Genomic DNA, 13,651 nt, shown 5'->3' on the forward strand with positions numbered 1-13,651 from the left:
AGTTAAAATCAAGGGACTTAATCACATTGTATGCAAATAGGACTTGTTCTGACTAGCAACAGAATACACAGCTTTTGCTAGGATCAAAGCAAGGACCCATAATACCATAACATAAACAGGTTCACACTACGCTATCCCACAGATACATATCTTTGACATATTCACAAACATATTGACAATCACAGTCAGTCAACAGTACAGAGAATATATTGCAACAAGTGGATATAATTGTATATGAGTATATATATACACATCCATTTGTCTACATATACATATATATGTAGGCACATATACATTTCACCTTTCATAGTGAGAATATCAATTATACAAAGGATGTAAGGTGTACAGTAATGTAATAAAATTGTACAGTCTTGGGATAAATGAATTGAAGGTGTTCACAGCCCAGGTAGCTTTAGCAGGTCTTACTGGCTTCAACATTGCAAACTGAACAAACCACCCACAGTGTTTAACCACCACATGTCATATACCAGCACTGTATGCTATCTTGTTTGTCACACACTAAAACCTACATACAAATATGCGCATACTAACCTTCACCAACATATATATCTCCCCCCTTCACAAACAGTTGCAATATGTCCCCTGCTCTATGCACATATACAGATGTGAATATATATGACACATATATATTTCTCCATATGTGTGTGGCATACACACACATGGTCCACACATTTGTACATCCCTGGACCTCACAGCTGAACTGTTGGGCCTTGCTGCAACACAAACTGGTGTCACATATGAACACAGACTAACATTAGGGGGGTATATATGGCAACATATGCTAGATAAGCATACTAGACTGCTACAGCAGTTGCCAATGCTAAGCTACACTTTAATATGACTATCATTCAAGTATTGTTCTGTCACACCCATGTTTATATAATGTCAGAGCTAATCTCCCCAACAGCCATTGACCACACTACTGTACAGAACACAGATAACATGGATCAGATCTTTGACATTTAATGCTGAGCTACACATTTCACAGGTTTGTCCCACTGCCCATAGGTACACACAGTATTGTCCATAGCAGTAGTTAAGCAGAACATCTGTGCATAAAGAAGTACTGCTGCCACATATGAATGTTTCACATTATGTAGACTATTCTTCATTAACACCTACTACATGCCACTAAATACATATGTATCACATACCTTTCCTTTGTATAATTTGGTAATATTTCTTTTTCCTTTTCTCTGTCTCTCTCTCTCTCTCTCTCTCTCTCTCTCTCTCTCTCTCTCTCTCTCTCTGTCAATCTCTGCAATAGAGTGATTGAGTTTGTTGGCAGAGATTGCAGCCTGCTTTTGTAAGAATTTGCACATGAGCATGTGATGGCCTCTGCACCAATTAGTGGCCACCATTTGCTAATTGCATGCAGCCTGCTGTGTAGTAATTGCAGTAATCACTGTCATAGCAACCCAGTACTATAAATTGCTGACTCAAATTGCTGACTCATGTAGGCGTGGCCCTTTCAGCTTTCTAAGATGGAGATCATCCTTGTTTGGTGTGGACATCATTGTTTAAGACAGAAGGTTGGTATAGTTCTTATATCAGAAGCCAGGGGTGTAGCTAGAGATTTATATTTTGTACTCAGACCTAATGTTGCTGCTTCCAGTACCCACTTGTCAGTGTAGAAATGTACTCACCCCTCAAAATGCTATCCCAAGATACACGGGAAGATGTACTTTCTTTTCAACTGTTACAATTAACTGCCATACAAAGCTAGTTATAGAGATGTATTCCTTTGGCACAAGAATTGTTTGCGAACTGCTATACTGTGAATATTCATTTACTCAGTTCTAAACAGTTTGTGCTTTTTTAGTGTTGACATTAAAACAAGCTGCTCAAAAAAACTGGACACATTTCAGTACAGTGAGTATGCTTACCTACATCCTTGGTAGACCCTGCACACACAGGTATATTCTAGATTTGGGTAGGCTTGCATAAGTTCAGAGAGCTTAAGTAGTATTGTGTGGATTTCATCTTGCTGGACTTACAGGGTTGCTGTGTATATGTTAGTTTATCAAGGCAAGTAGTCTGTCTGCATAACTCGCAACTGTGGACCTATCCACATGATAGCCAGAGAATAGCCTGTTATTTTTTGTCTGTCTGTGCACCACACAGGTCTTTTCAGCAGTAGAGCAATGGCATTCTTATAGTTGGTTGCTACCAGTACATGGCTACATCCATTTGTATTTCAGTGTTGTATGATAAGGGTATGCTTCTGAAACTCCTTCCAAAGCTATTTGCACAGTGTGTAACAGCAGAAAGGCTAATATGCCTCTGTGTTTCTGCCTCTGCCAGACCTCTCAACCAATCAGGTACATATTTGAACAGACTCAGGGAAAAGTCAAGAAAAAGTCAGGGACAATCAGACATATTTAAAATATTAGTAGCATTAAGTTGAAACATTGAGAGAATCAGAGCATATGAATTAATACACCTTTTCTAAAGTAAAAGAAGTGTCTAACTCTTAATTATTGTCATTATTCATTAAGTGTAATTCACCACTTTTCTGGCCAAAGTCAATAGTTTTAGGAGGGATTCAGAGGGACAGAGCTAAAATTTGTGTCAAAATCAGGGACATCCCTGAAAATTAGGGACAGTTGGGAGGTATGGCCTCTGCCCTAAACAGATATGTCAGTATTTGTCCTGCTGTGATACTGTGTGGGGTTGTAGAGTGATGGTGTAACATTATTTCCTGCTAGAATGGCTGCTTTTCTTATCACAGTCGTGTAATGTAATCCCACAACAACTGTTGGCCAACATCCACAGAACAAGTTGTGTGGTATGGTATTCCTAATTTTCCTTTACATTCACTCATTCTGATGCATGATATAATTATTTAAGCACCAACTTGATGTATATCTACTGTGGTTTAGTGGTACTTCATGTTGTGTAGTGGGTGCAAGGTCTGGGGTTCCAGACTTACGGAGGTGTTTTATTTTGCTCCTGAGCAGAACAAGGGCCCTCACATACAGAGTAACTAAGGCACTTTTAAGCAGTTGTTAGCGGTTTTGCATTGCTGCGCATTGCTTAGCCAAGCGCAAACAAGAGCAAACTCGTGCAAACCTGCTAACTACTGCTTAATAGTGCTTACTCCCACTCGCCCACGTGCTAATTTCTTTGAAAGAAAAGAAAAATGGGGAGATAAGAAAGTGCTTAAAAAGGGGCACAAAGAGGGAAAGACAGTATGGAAAATAGCTTGGTGTGTGCAGGACGGGTGTAGGGAAGGTCCATAGCTGCCCATTTCTTCAACAGCAACAGCTGTGCATATGCAATAAATTTGGAGGTAGATATGAACCCTTCAACCACTGAGAGAGGGATGAGGACAACAAAGTATGTTGTAATCCCAATTAAATAACATTTCATGTGTCCAGTGGACATGTGTGCAAAATGGGCAGCTATATATGGGGCATAATTTTTTGGGGGGAGCAGATTGCCCTTTTTTTCTTTTTTTTCATGTGAGAGTGGAATGTGGGGTAGGGGAAGTGGGAATATTTGGGGGGTAAGTTGGGGAGGTAAACAGACAAGACAAACAAGACACATACAGGGGCATTATATGACACATGTGGTGGGTGAACACCTTTGACGGGGAGGGATGTTTGGAAATCGCAAGCCTATGAGCCCCCAGATGGAAACAGTGGGACTGAGGTTCCCCAACCATGGGCAGTCACCACTGCACCTTCACAGCCCAGAGGGTGGCTGTGCTGGGGGCTGTGTAGGAGGGGCAGGCCACTTGGGCCTCAAGCTGGCATAGAGGTTCTGCAACAGAACATTCAATCTTCTGTACACACCACAGCCCGGACCATTTGAAGGGTGATAGGTGCCCCTCCACCCATGCTTGCATGGGGGGGCCGAGCCCCATCCCCTGCAGTGCTTCCACCCGAAGGTGGCACAGGGCCAATGGAGGAGGAGGTCCCAGGCTGGGCACCAGATCTGCTGGTGCCAGGTGAAATGGCCAGCTGAGGTGGGACAGGTGGGTCCACTGGGACCGGCCTTCCCATATGAACTATGTTTGAAGAGTTTAATAAAGATATGGGTTAGTAACAGTCAACAGCATTCCTAATTAGTTATAACAGCATGTAGAAATATTCCCATTAAACCAACACACCAGAATGTCAACAGATGAAAAGCAAGCATAACACATGCATATATAGAACATTAGTGGACATTACAGCAGCATGCAGGTTGAATTGATGGCAACAGGCTGCCAATATTGTGGTATTCTAACAGGGCACATGCATAGAAATAAATGCAGATATTTATAAACCAATAGGACACATGTTTTGAGATTAGACATACCGATTGAGGTGTGGAGTTGCATTTTTTATACATATACAGTAGGGTGGGAAAATATAGCTCAATTAACAACTTATATATCCTTCTAGTTTTCACTACATTCCTATTAACTGCACTTATATGTCCCTTACATGTATTATTACACCCCCCAATGTCCTTATATTGTGCAATTGGATTTTGCTAGATCATTATATACATGAGCTGTATCTTACATACAAACTGTCCAAGATGCAGATATTACTGCAACATATTTTGAGAGTTGCTCACACACACTACTGCTAAGATGGTACACTGACAGATCTACTTTCATATAAATATCTAGATATGTTCAGGTGAAAGTATCAGTTATATGTTAATAGCTCCCTACATTTCTGGCAGCACACTGACATTTCTGGGGAACACAATACCAAGCTACTCATGTGCCAGATTAACCTGTACATGCTGGCCATGAACCAACAGTTGAGGGCTGTACATATGCATACAAGCTACTGGCACTCTCTTCATCCACGTTATATGGGCCTACCCAAGTGTGGGTTGACACTGCTTAATACAACACTACTATTTGTAGAATGCAACAGTACAACAACATATCAAAGAAAATGACACAGACGCACTCCATGAATCATACATTTATTAAAGGATTATTACACCTTTATTTATTGGGTTAAAAGACTTTTGAAGGCTCTCTCATTTATTTTATATAACACTACATGCAGAATAATTACTAACCTGCCTCATGACGCAACCTTTGCAGTCTATCTTCATGGGCTTTCTGGTTCATAGACTGGGCACCTGCAGCTGTGAAGTAAATGCAATGATACTGAGACATACCTATCCATAGTTTAGACAAGCATAGCAATTCTTAACTACTTAATACAATGGTTACTTACTCAGTACTGGGGCATTAGGCATCATACAGGATTCCTGGATCCACTGGTCCAGTTGATCCCCCCTAAGTTGCTTCAGGTCAGAATGATGGTGCCTGACCTGCTCACCAGTCCAAGGAACACCAGTGGCACTGGTGAGATCACGGACAAGACTGTTCCAGGCGTCCGTTTTATATTGGTTACCCTGGTACTGTCCCCACAGGAGTCTTTCCTCCTGATTATGGACAAGGAGCCAAACCATTACTTTGGACTCCTGGATGCCCCAGCATTGTGCTCTAAATCGAGTGCCTTCTCCAACACCAGCCATGCTGACTGCAGAAGGAAGCTACAACAAGTTATAGCAAGTATTCCCACCTGTGGAGCTTAAATATGCCTCATTTCCCACACTTATTTGTGATTGGCCAGTTTTGGATAAACTCAGTTGTAGGCACGTCTGTTTAGCTGATGTTGGCAATGTTTAAAATTCCTTTGGTAGATATGTGTCTGTTGAAAGTGCATGTCTGTGAAATGTTGTCATGGCTTAGTGGTTAAGTACTGTGACTATAGTGCACAGCATCCTAAGTTCAAGCCCTGTCACTGCTTTTTATTTTCCTGCTGGGCAGACCTGACTGGTTAAGGTACAGTAAAGGAGGTGTGAGTGTGTTTAACTGACTTTGCTCAACTTTGCCCGACTTTGCCCAACATTGCTCGACGTTGCCCAATGTTGCACTGGTTAGCACAGTGCGCAGCTATGCGCAATTGTATTTAAATATGCTCAATAATGGTAAAATGTGCTTAGCAGTGCTTTATATTGCTTAAAATAAGGTACTCATGCCTCAGAATGCATAACCATTTCACCTTCATATATATATAATTTGTTCACTACTATATTTAACATTTCAATGCTTTTTACAAAACTTATACATAAAAAATGTCAGGAAATTATTTTGTATACAGATTTCCCACAGAAAATGGAATGTGCAGCAGTGGGACTTGAATCAGGAATGCCTCCTCTTTGTGCAAAGGCTCTAACCATTACGCTATCACTATTTTGCTTAATTTGCATATATTTTTCATATTATCCTCTTCTGCTGTCTAAGCTGCTAACTGTAGCTAAGCAACGGGCAAACCCACGCAAATCCACGCAAATACGTGTAGCTATATTGGAAGAAAAAAAATCTTTTTATTTTTAGTTTTGTCAGTTGTTTAACATATGGGGGAGTGTAGTGTTACATTGTGCACATGTGAGTGGACTCGCACATGTAACTCGAAATTGCGGCGTTTCTTCATTGCAGGGGCATGGATTTTTGGACTGCTCGGCAGTCCGACACACCCCCTACACTCACCCACACTCCATGTAAGCTTTAGAGTTGTGGCAGCACACCCTCATTAATATGCATGGCGTGCTGCCATCATACTCTTATACTGGCGCTTCCGTGTAAGACTGATCTAGTCTTACACGGAAGATTAGTAAATCTGGGGGAATGTTAGGAGATTAGAGAGCAGTAGTTGTAGAATACATGGGCAAGATAAAGAGCTAGCGAGTTAGCGGCAGTCAGGGGAGATGTATACGGATTAGCAGGTATTTATGTAGCCACTCAGTACTATTGCTTCCATTCCCATGCTGCCAAATGGTAGCACTTTTACAGGATATAACAGAAGTGCAGCAAGTCAGAAAAAGCCAGAGCAAGTCCTAAACATAGGCAAAACATGTCAGAATATAACTAATTCAGACACTATGTGATGTATGTATTAGTCTGAAGATTTTACATTGTCAAGGTGGTCAATAAAAAAGACATAACCATTAAACTAGCATTCAGCACTGGTTATGTGACTTACTTATTATTATTAATTTTAGTTGCTACTTTTACTTATTTTTTATTTTAGTTTGTTGGTTGTTCATAAAATTACAAAAATATAAAAAGTCATCAAGCAGTTTTCAAATTGAGTTTACCATATACAATAGCTAAGTGTTGATAGTCACAGCCATTTTAAAGAAAAATAAATAGTACAATATGAAACACATCAAATGTTTACATATTTACAAATGTTTACATATTTACAAATGTTTACATGCTTACAGTGATGCCTAAGACCAAGCTCAAGTCCCATTATGCAAAGTCCTTAATTTATTCAAGCATAAAGTGCCTTTTTTGTATTTGTCCGGTTAACAGCCAAAAGCTCCTTATGGCAACTAGACCTTTTTTAGGTGTGGCTTCTTTAACTAAGTGGCTTACCAGTTAAAAACAAACAGTATTAGAAAGGGGAATAAAAGTATTAGAAAGGGGAAGAAATAATTAACAAACGGACACATTCTGCAATGTATTCATATTTTTATACCTGAGAGACCTATAAGCCACTGAAGGATATAGTGTGGAATGTTATGGAGGGAGAATGGAAAATTCATTGTCAATGTTCATTTACATCACAATATACTGGAGGCACTGCAAGTCTTTTGATTTGATGTTGTCAAATTTCATTTGCTCCGCAACTCTTGGGTTTGGATCCAATCTGAAACACTTGGACTATCCTCAAGAGTCTGTTACAGAAGATACTGACTTCGATGAGGGAGAAGGATCCTCAAGATCACCACCTGAAGACATTTAATTTGGAGACATTCTGGACCTCGTAAAGCCAAAGGATGGTCGGTATCCCAACAACCCTTCGCAAGAGGAGTAAGTATTCCTTGAGGCTTTTGGTGCTGGCCCGTCTACATTCTGGGTGACTTCAGTTGCCAATGAGCTCATTTATTTGGTCTCTCAGTGGGCATGGAAGGAATCTGACACCATTGAACTAATCCCCCCAAAGAACAGACAGGATCCTGGCACCACCAGAAGACACAGTGACTCAATAAAGAATCTCTCCAAAGCCCTCTCTGGGACCATATCATCAGGGCAGAGAGCACTATCGCTTTACAGTAAGCTACCTTCTAATCCATTTCTAATTCATCCATGAAGATTATCTTTCATGCAGCAGATGGTACCTCACAGGTAGCGGGTTCAGCCATTTCCATTAGATGGCATGCCTGGATGCATTTGTGTGACTTTGTGGAACCCTTCAAAGTGTCCTTCATCAATGCTCCTTTTGATGGATCTTATTTATTTGGTCCCAAAGTGAAGGACACACTATCTACATATGAGCAGGAAGGTAAAACCCTGTCTGCTGTGGGCGTATATTTTTCAATCCCTCAATGAACTTTTTCTAGGAGACAATGAAATGGCTGAAAAATGTGGTTCAAGAAATTCCAGGGTCCTTTCCAAGATCCATGTGGAGAAAGTTCCCCCAGGGCCAGAGAAGGGAACTAAAATGGAAGATACCACCCTAGCAGTGGGGGGGGGGGGGTCTAAAAAATCAATGATCTAGAGATACTTTTTTTTAACAGATCCTATTAGCGCTTCTGAAAGTGGGCCCAATTGTCCATATCTGGAGAGAGTCAGGGGCCGCTTATCCCTGCACCAGAAAGCCTGGCTAGAAATTATAAAAAGATTCATGGGTGCAGAAGATAATATCCAGAAGTTACATCATACCATTTTCCTATTCACTTCTGTTGATCTCAGAGAAAAACTCTGATGTTCCACACTGTCAGAGGAAAATATCAGCACTAGAAATAAACACACTGTTGGAAAAAAAAGAGTCATCCAAGAGGTTCCTGAAGATCAGAAAGAGTCCAGAACCTATTCAAGGTTCTTTTTAGTGTAAAAAAAAAAACAGTGGACTGGAGATCAATTTTGGATTTCAGCAACCTAAATCAATAGATTCAATATACAAAGTTTTGGATGGTCATGGTTCAGTCCATTCTGCCTTTTCTGAATAAAGATGATTGGCTATGCTTGATAAATCTTCAGGACATTTACTAGCATATAAAAATGAACAGGCAATCCAGAAGATACTTACACTTCTAGCTAGGATCCAGTCATTACCAGTTCAGAGCTCTGCCCTTTGGTCTCACCACAGCCCCCATGATGTTTACCAAGTATATGGCAGTAGTGGCAGCTCAATTGAGACTGCAGGCCTTCTGGATGTTTCCATATCTAGATGACTGGCTCATGACCACTCTTACCAGACATCAACTGATCCAAGCTCGGGATTATGTACTCCAATTATGCTTCTACCTGAGGATTTCAATCAACTACACCAAATCTCATTTGGAATCAACACAGTAATTGGAATTCATTGGTGCCACATTCAATATGATCACACAAACAGCATCTCTCCCTTTGTAAAGAGCTCAGACTATTCAATTCCAGGTCTGAAAAAATATCTCCTATGGTGTATACAGTTCAGCCAAGTACAAGAAGAATACCCCTTTGTTCTCCCCCAACCCAAGGCCATAGTGACCATGGATATCTCTCAGATGGGTTGGGAGGGCACTTTATGGGAAGGACAGTCCAAGGCACACGGTCCCCTGATGAGGCTAACATGCATATCAATGTCCTGAAAATGAGAGCTGCCCGCCTAGTATTGCAGGCATTCCAAGACACTCTCCCCACTGGGACTACTACAATTCATACAGACAATGCCAGTGATCTGGTACATCAACAAACAAGGGGGAACCAAATCTTTTCAACTGCATCAAGAAACTTTGAGATTGTGGCAGTGGGCAATCTCATCCAATTGATTTCTCATAGCAATGCACATTCTGGGGAAATTCAATGTGACTGCAGACAAGTTAAGCATGTCTATCCTAATGTCTCACTAGTGGTCTCTCAACAGAAGTATGACCAAGACGATAGTCCATCATTGTAGTCAACTGTGCTGCAACCTTTTCACATCCCCTTTCAACAACTCCAGCAATTTCTTTGCCCTCATCCCCACTGGGGGAGTCACTGAGAGATCATTTACTTCATGATTGGCCTGGTAGTCTCCTTTATGCCTTTCCTTTATTACCCCTGATCCTGAAATCTTTTCAGAAAGCATCTCAAGTTGAAGAGCACAGTAATCCTCATTGTTCCTTATCAGCCTTGACAAATATAGTTTCCCTTCCTCTGGCCTTATTTTATCCATCCACCTTGGCCTCGAATCCAACTCCAAACCTTTTGTCTCAGTTGACAGACTGGATTCACCCAGACATTCAAGGCCTAAAATTAACCACATGGTTTCTCCAGTTCCATTTATTGCTAGACAATCCAGGCTCTACTCCCAGGTCCATCATATCCTTTTATCATCCCACAAACCTTCCACTAGGAAATTTTACAAAAGCAGATGGAAAAGATTTGTAATTTGGTCACAACAAAGACACATAAATCTTTTTTCATCTCCTACATCTAAATGTCTGTAATTCTTAGCCTCAGTTTTCAGTGAATAAGCTAGCTCTTCTACCATTAAAGTACAATTAGCTGCCATTTTGAATTTTTCATATCGAAGTAAATAATTATTCTCCAGCATCCTACAAACTTTGCAGAGCTTTTAAAAGAGGAATGTTTCTCCTTAGACTTCTTATTATAAACATCCTACTCCCTCTTGGGATTTAAATATAGTTTTGCAGCTCTACCACAGTCCCCATTTGAGCCTTCAGCCAAAACTGAACTAAAAGTTCTGACCTGGAAAACTCATTTTAGCAACTATTACATCTTCCAGAAGAGTTTCAGAATTACAGGTCTTGTCTTTTAAACCTCTTTATTTAATTTTTCATAACAATAGAGTATCCTTCCTTTCTTCCTAAGGTGGTTTCAGAATCCAACATCAATCAAACTATCAATCTGTCAGTCTTCTTAAATCTTTTAAACAAAGGAGATTATATGCTACACATATTGGATGTTCACAGAAAATCACGTTTTTATTTACATAGAAAAAAAGATCTTATAAAAACAAAACAACTGTTTATATCCTTTTCAGATTCAAAATTGGGGAAGCAGTCTCTAAAGTAACATTAGCTATATGGTTCTTCGATAGTATTACCTTTGTTTGTAAAAAATTGGGCATGCCCTTACCCAAACCTCCAAGAGCACATTCCACAAAATTCATGGCTACTTCAGTAGCTTTTTTGTCTAGGTCTTCATTGGATGATATCTGTGCTGCCATAACTTGGGTAATCCTCATACTTTTATTGCTCATTACAAATTGGATCTGGTTTATAGGGTCAGAGCAATATTTGGTTCAGTGGTGCTCAGGAATATCCTTCCTTAGACTCCTCTCTGGGTTTAGGTATCTGGGCACTCTGTTCCAAGAGATGAGGAATGAATGAAAGTTGACAACATCAGATAAAGAAGTTATGTACTCACCATAATGTTCCATCTGTGTTATCCATCTTCATTCTTCTTCAACTACCACCCACCATCCCTCTCCTTATTGCTTTTTTGGAAGGGTCGAGGATGCTAAAGGAACTTAGTTCCTTTGTTTGAGTCCCAAAGTTGTGCATGTTATAGGTTCATAGGTTCATAGGTGAGTGCTAGGCTAATGGCCCTGGAGTCATTACAAGCCTAGCCCATATGATTACCGTGGCATCATGCCACCCGACCTTAGTGGGAGGTCTATTCCATAGCATGGGCAGTCTCTGGGTTATGAACCTGTCCCTCCAGCATGTTCTGTTGATTGTGGAAATGAGGTTGAGGTCTCTGGAGCATGTGGTGCAGAGGGATTGGGATTTCTTTAGATGGAGCATTTCTAACAGAGCTAGGTCATACATGGCTTTGTAAGTCAAGCAGGGTCAAGCAGGGTGGTGCTCGAGAGCTTTCAGTGAATCGTGAGCTGGTAACAGCTGCCAAGTCAGATCTTAGGATTGGATCTGAAACCAAGAGTTGAAGAAGAATGAAAATGGATAACGCAGATGGAACATTATGGTGAGTACATAACTTCTTTTTAGTAATTAAGAAAACAAGCAATATTTCCATGTATACTTAATACTTCAAAAAACAAGTGGCTTGCAAACTATTACCTGGTATCAAGTGAAACCTTAGATATTGTTGAATATTTGTACTACAAATCGCATATCTTGAGAGATATTCAGTGTTATTTATATTGCTAATTATACAATCAAGCATATGTGTTCATATTTTTGTAAATAATTCAATAAACATGCATCCAGAAAGGAATTTCTTGCTATCATGTTAAAGTTTATGATCAGTTAACAAATGTATTCTAACAATACATGTCTAGATTGTATTGTTTATAAAGTATGATAATTTGTTTATGAACATTTAGAAAAAAATATTTCTCTGTGTTGGTGCGCATTGTAATAAATTATAGTCTTTCCAAAAACACTATGAATGCACTGACTGTTATCGTTATAAAAGGTACTTCTTACTGATAACATTGCAACTTGTAAAGTTTTAATATTTTGCCAGCAAATCGTGACATTCAAAGATTCCACAGAAGGAATGAACCTGAACTGATGCTGTCTTCATATTATTTTCCTTCAAAGATCATAAATCTGAAAGATAAATTCAGTTTTCTCACTTAGCAGTTATCATAATGAGCCTACATGGTTATAATAAAGGCCTGAAAGCTTCAGCACCTCAGCAACAGACAGTGACTACGAGGGGAGTACGCAAGCAAATCCGAGGTGAGAAAATGCCTAAAGAAATAGAAGGCATGGACCCTAAAACTTCAAAAAACAAGTTATCAGCTATAGCATCCCCAGAGAAAGAAGTTATTTCAAAAAGGCAAAAAAATCCAAAATTCAGCAAGAACAAGTGAAGGAATGCACTAAACAGAAGCCCGAAAACACCATACATATAGACGATCTGAAAAGCACCCTTTTACCTCTACAATCTGCTGTCCAAGGCTTCTCTGAACAACTAAACATTTTCGGAGGTACAATTGAACAAATTGCTGAAACACTGGACCTAGTGGAGGGGAAATCCAAAATGGAAATTGAACACCTGAAGTCAGAGTTAAAACCAAGGATAAGGCTCTAACTGACATACAGTTGAAAATCCTTGTTATGGAAGCAAGGAGCAGACGGAACAATCTTATCATTAGAGGCTTGCCAGAAAAATATGAACAAAATCAACTGCTCCCAAGTCTCAAACAAATCTTCTGCTCTCTGCTACAACTAAGAGAACATCAGTCTGAATGCGTAGTCAAAAGGGCACACCGAGCTCTCCAAAAAAAACCCAAAGCACTACAACCCCAAGATCCATCTACGTGAAACTCCTGAATTACCAAGATGTCCAAGCTATCCTATCTGCATATAAAAAAATTAAAACACTACACATGGAATACTTTTACAATTTCTGTCTCCCAGGATCTTCCCCAAGAAATTAATGAAAAGCGCTGCAAACTCTCCCCATACTGTACAAACCTCATCAAACAGAATATCAAGTTTGAGATGGGATTCCCGAACATGTTATCCTTTTACCATAATGATAAAAGATGTACAATGGCTTCACACAAGGAAGCTAGCCACATCTTTCTGAAATGCTTTGGGAAATCACCGGAACCATGAATACAGTGATTACCTTGATATCTTGCAGCAGACTTAGTCTTTTGGCTTTCCCGGTCCTAAGTCCCCGATCTCGACC

The sequence above is a fragment of the Protopterus annectens genome, chromosome 14.part0 (assembly GCF_019279795.1).
Source record: "Protopterus annectens isolate FY-2018-M chromosome 14.part0, PAN1.0, whole genome shotgun sequence".
Taxonomy (NCBI): domain Eukaryota; kingdom Metazoa; phylum Chordata; order Ceratodontiformes; family Protopteridae; genus Protopterus; species Protopterus annectens.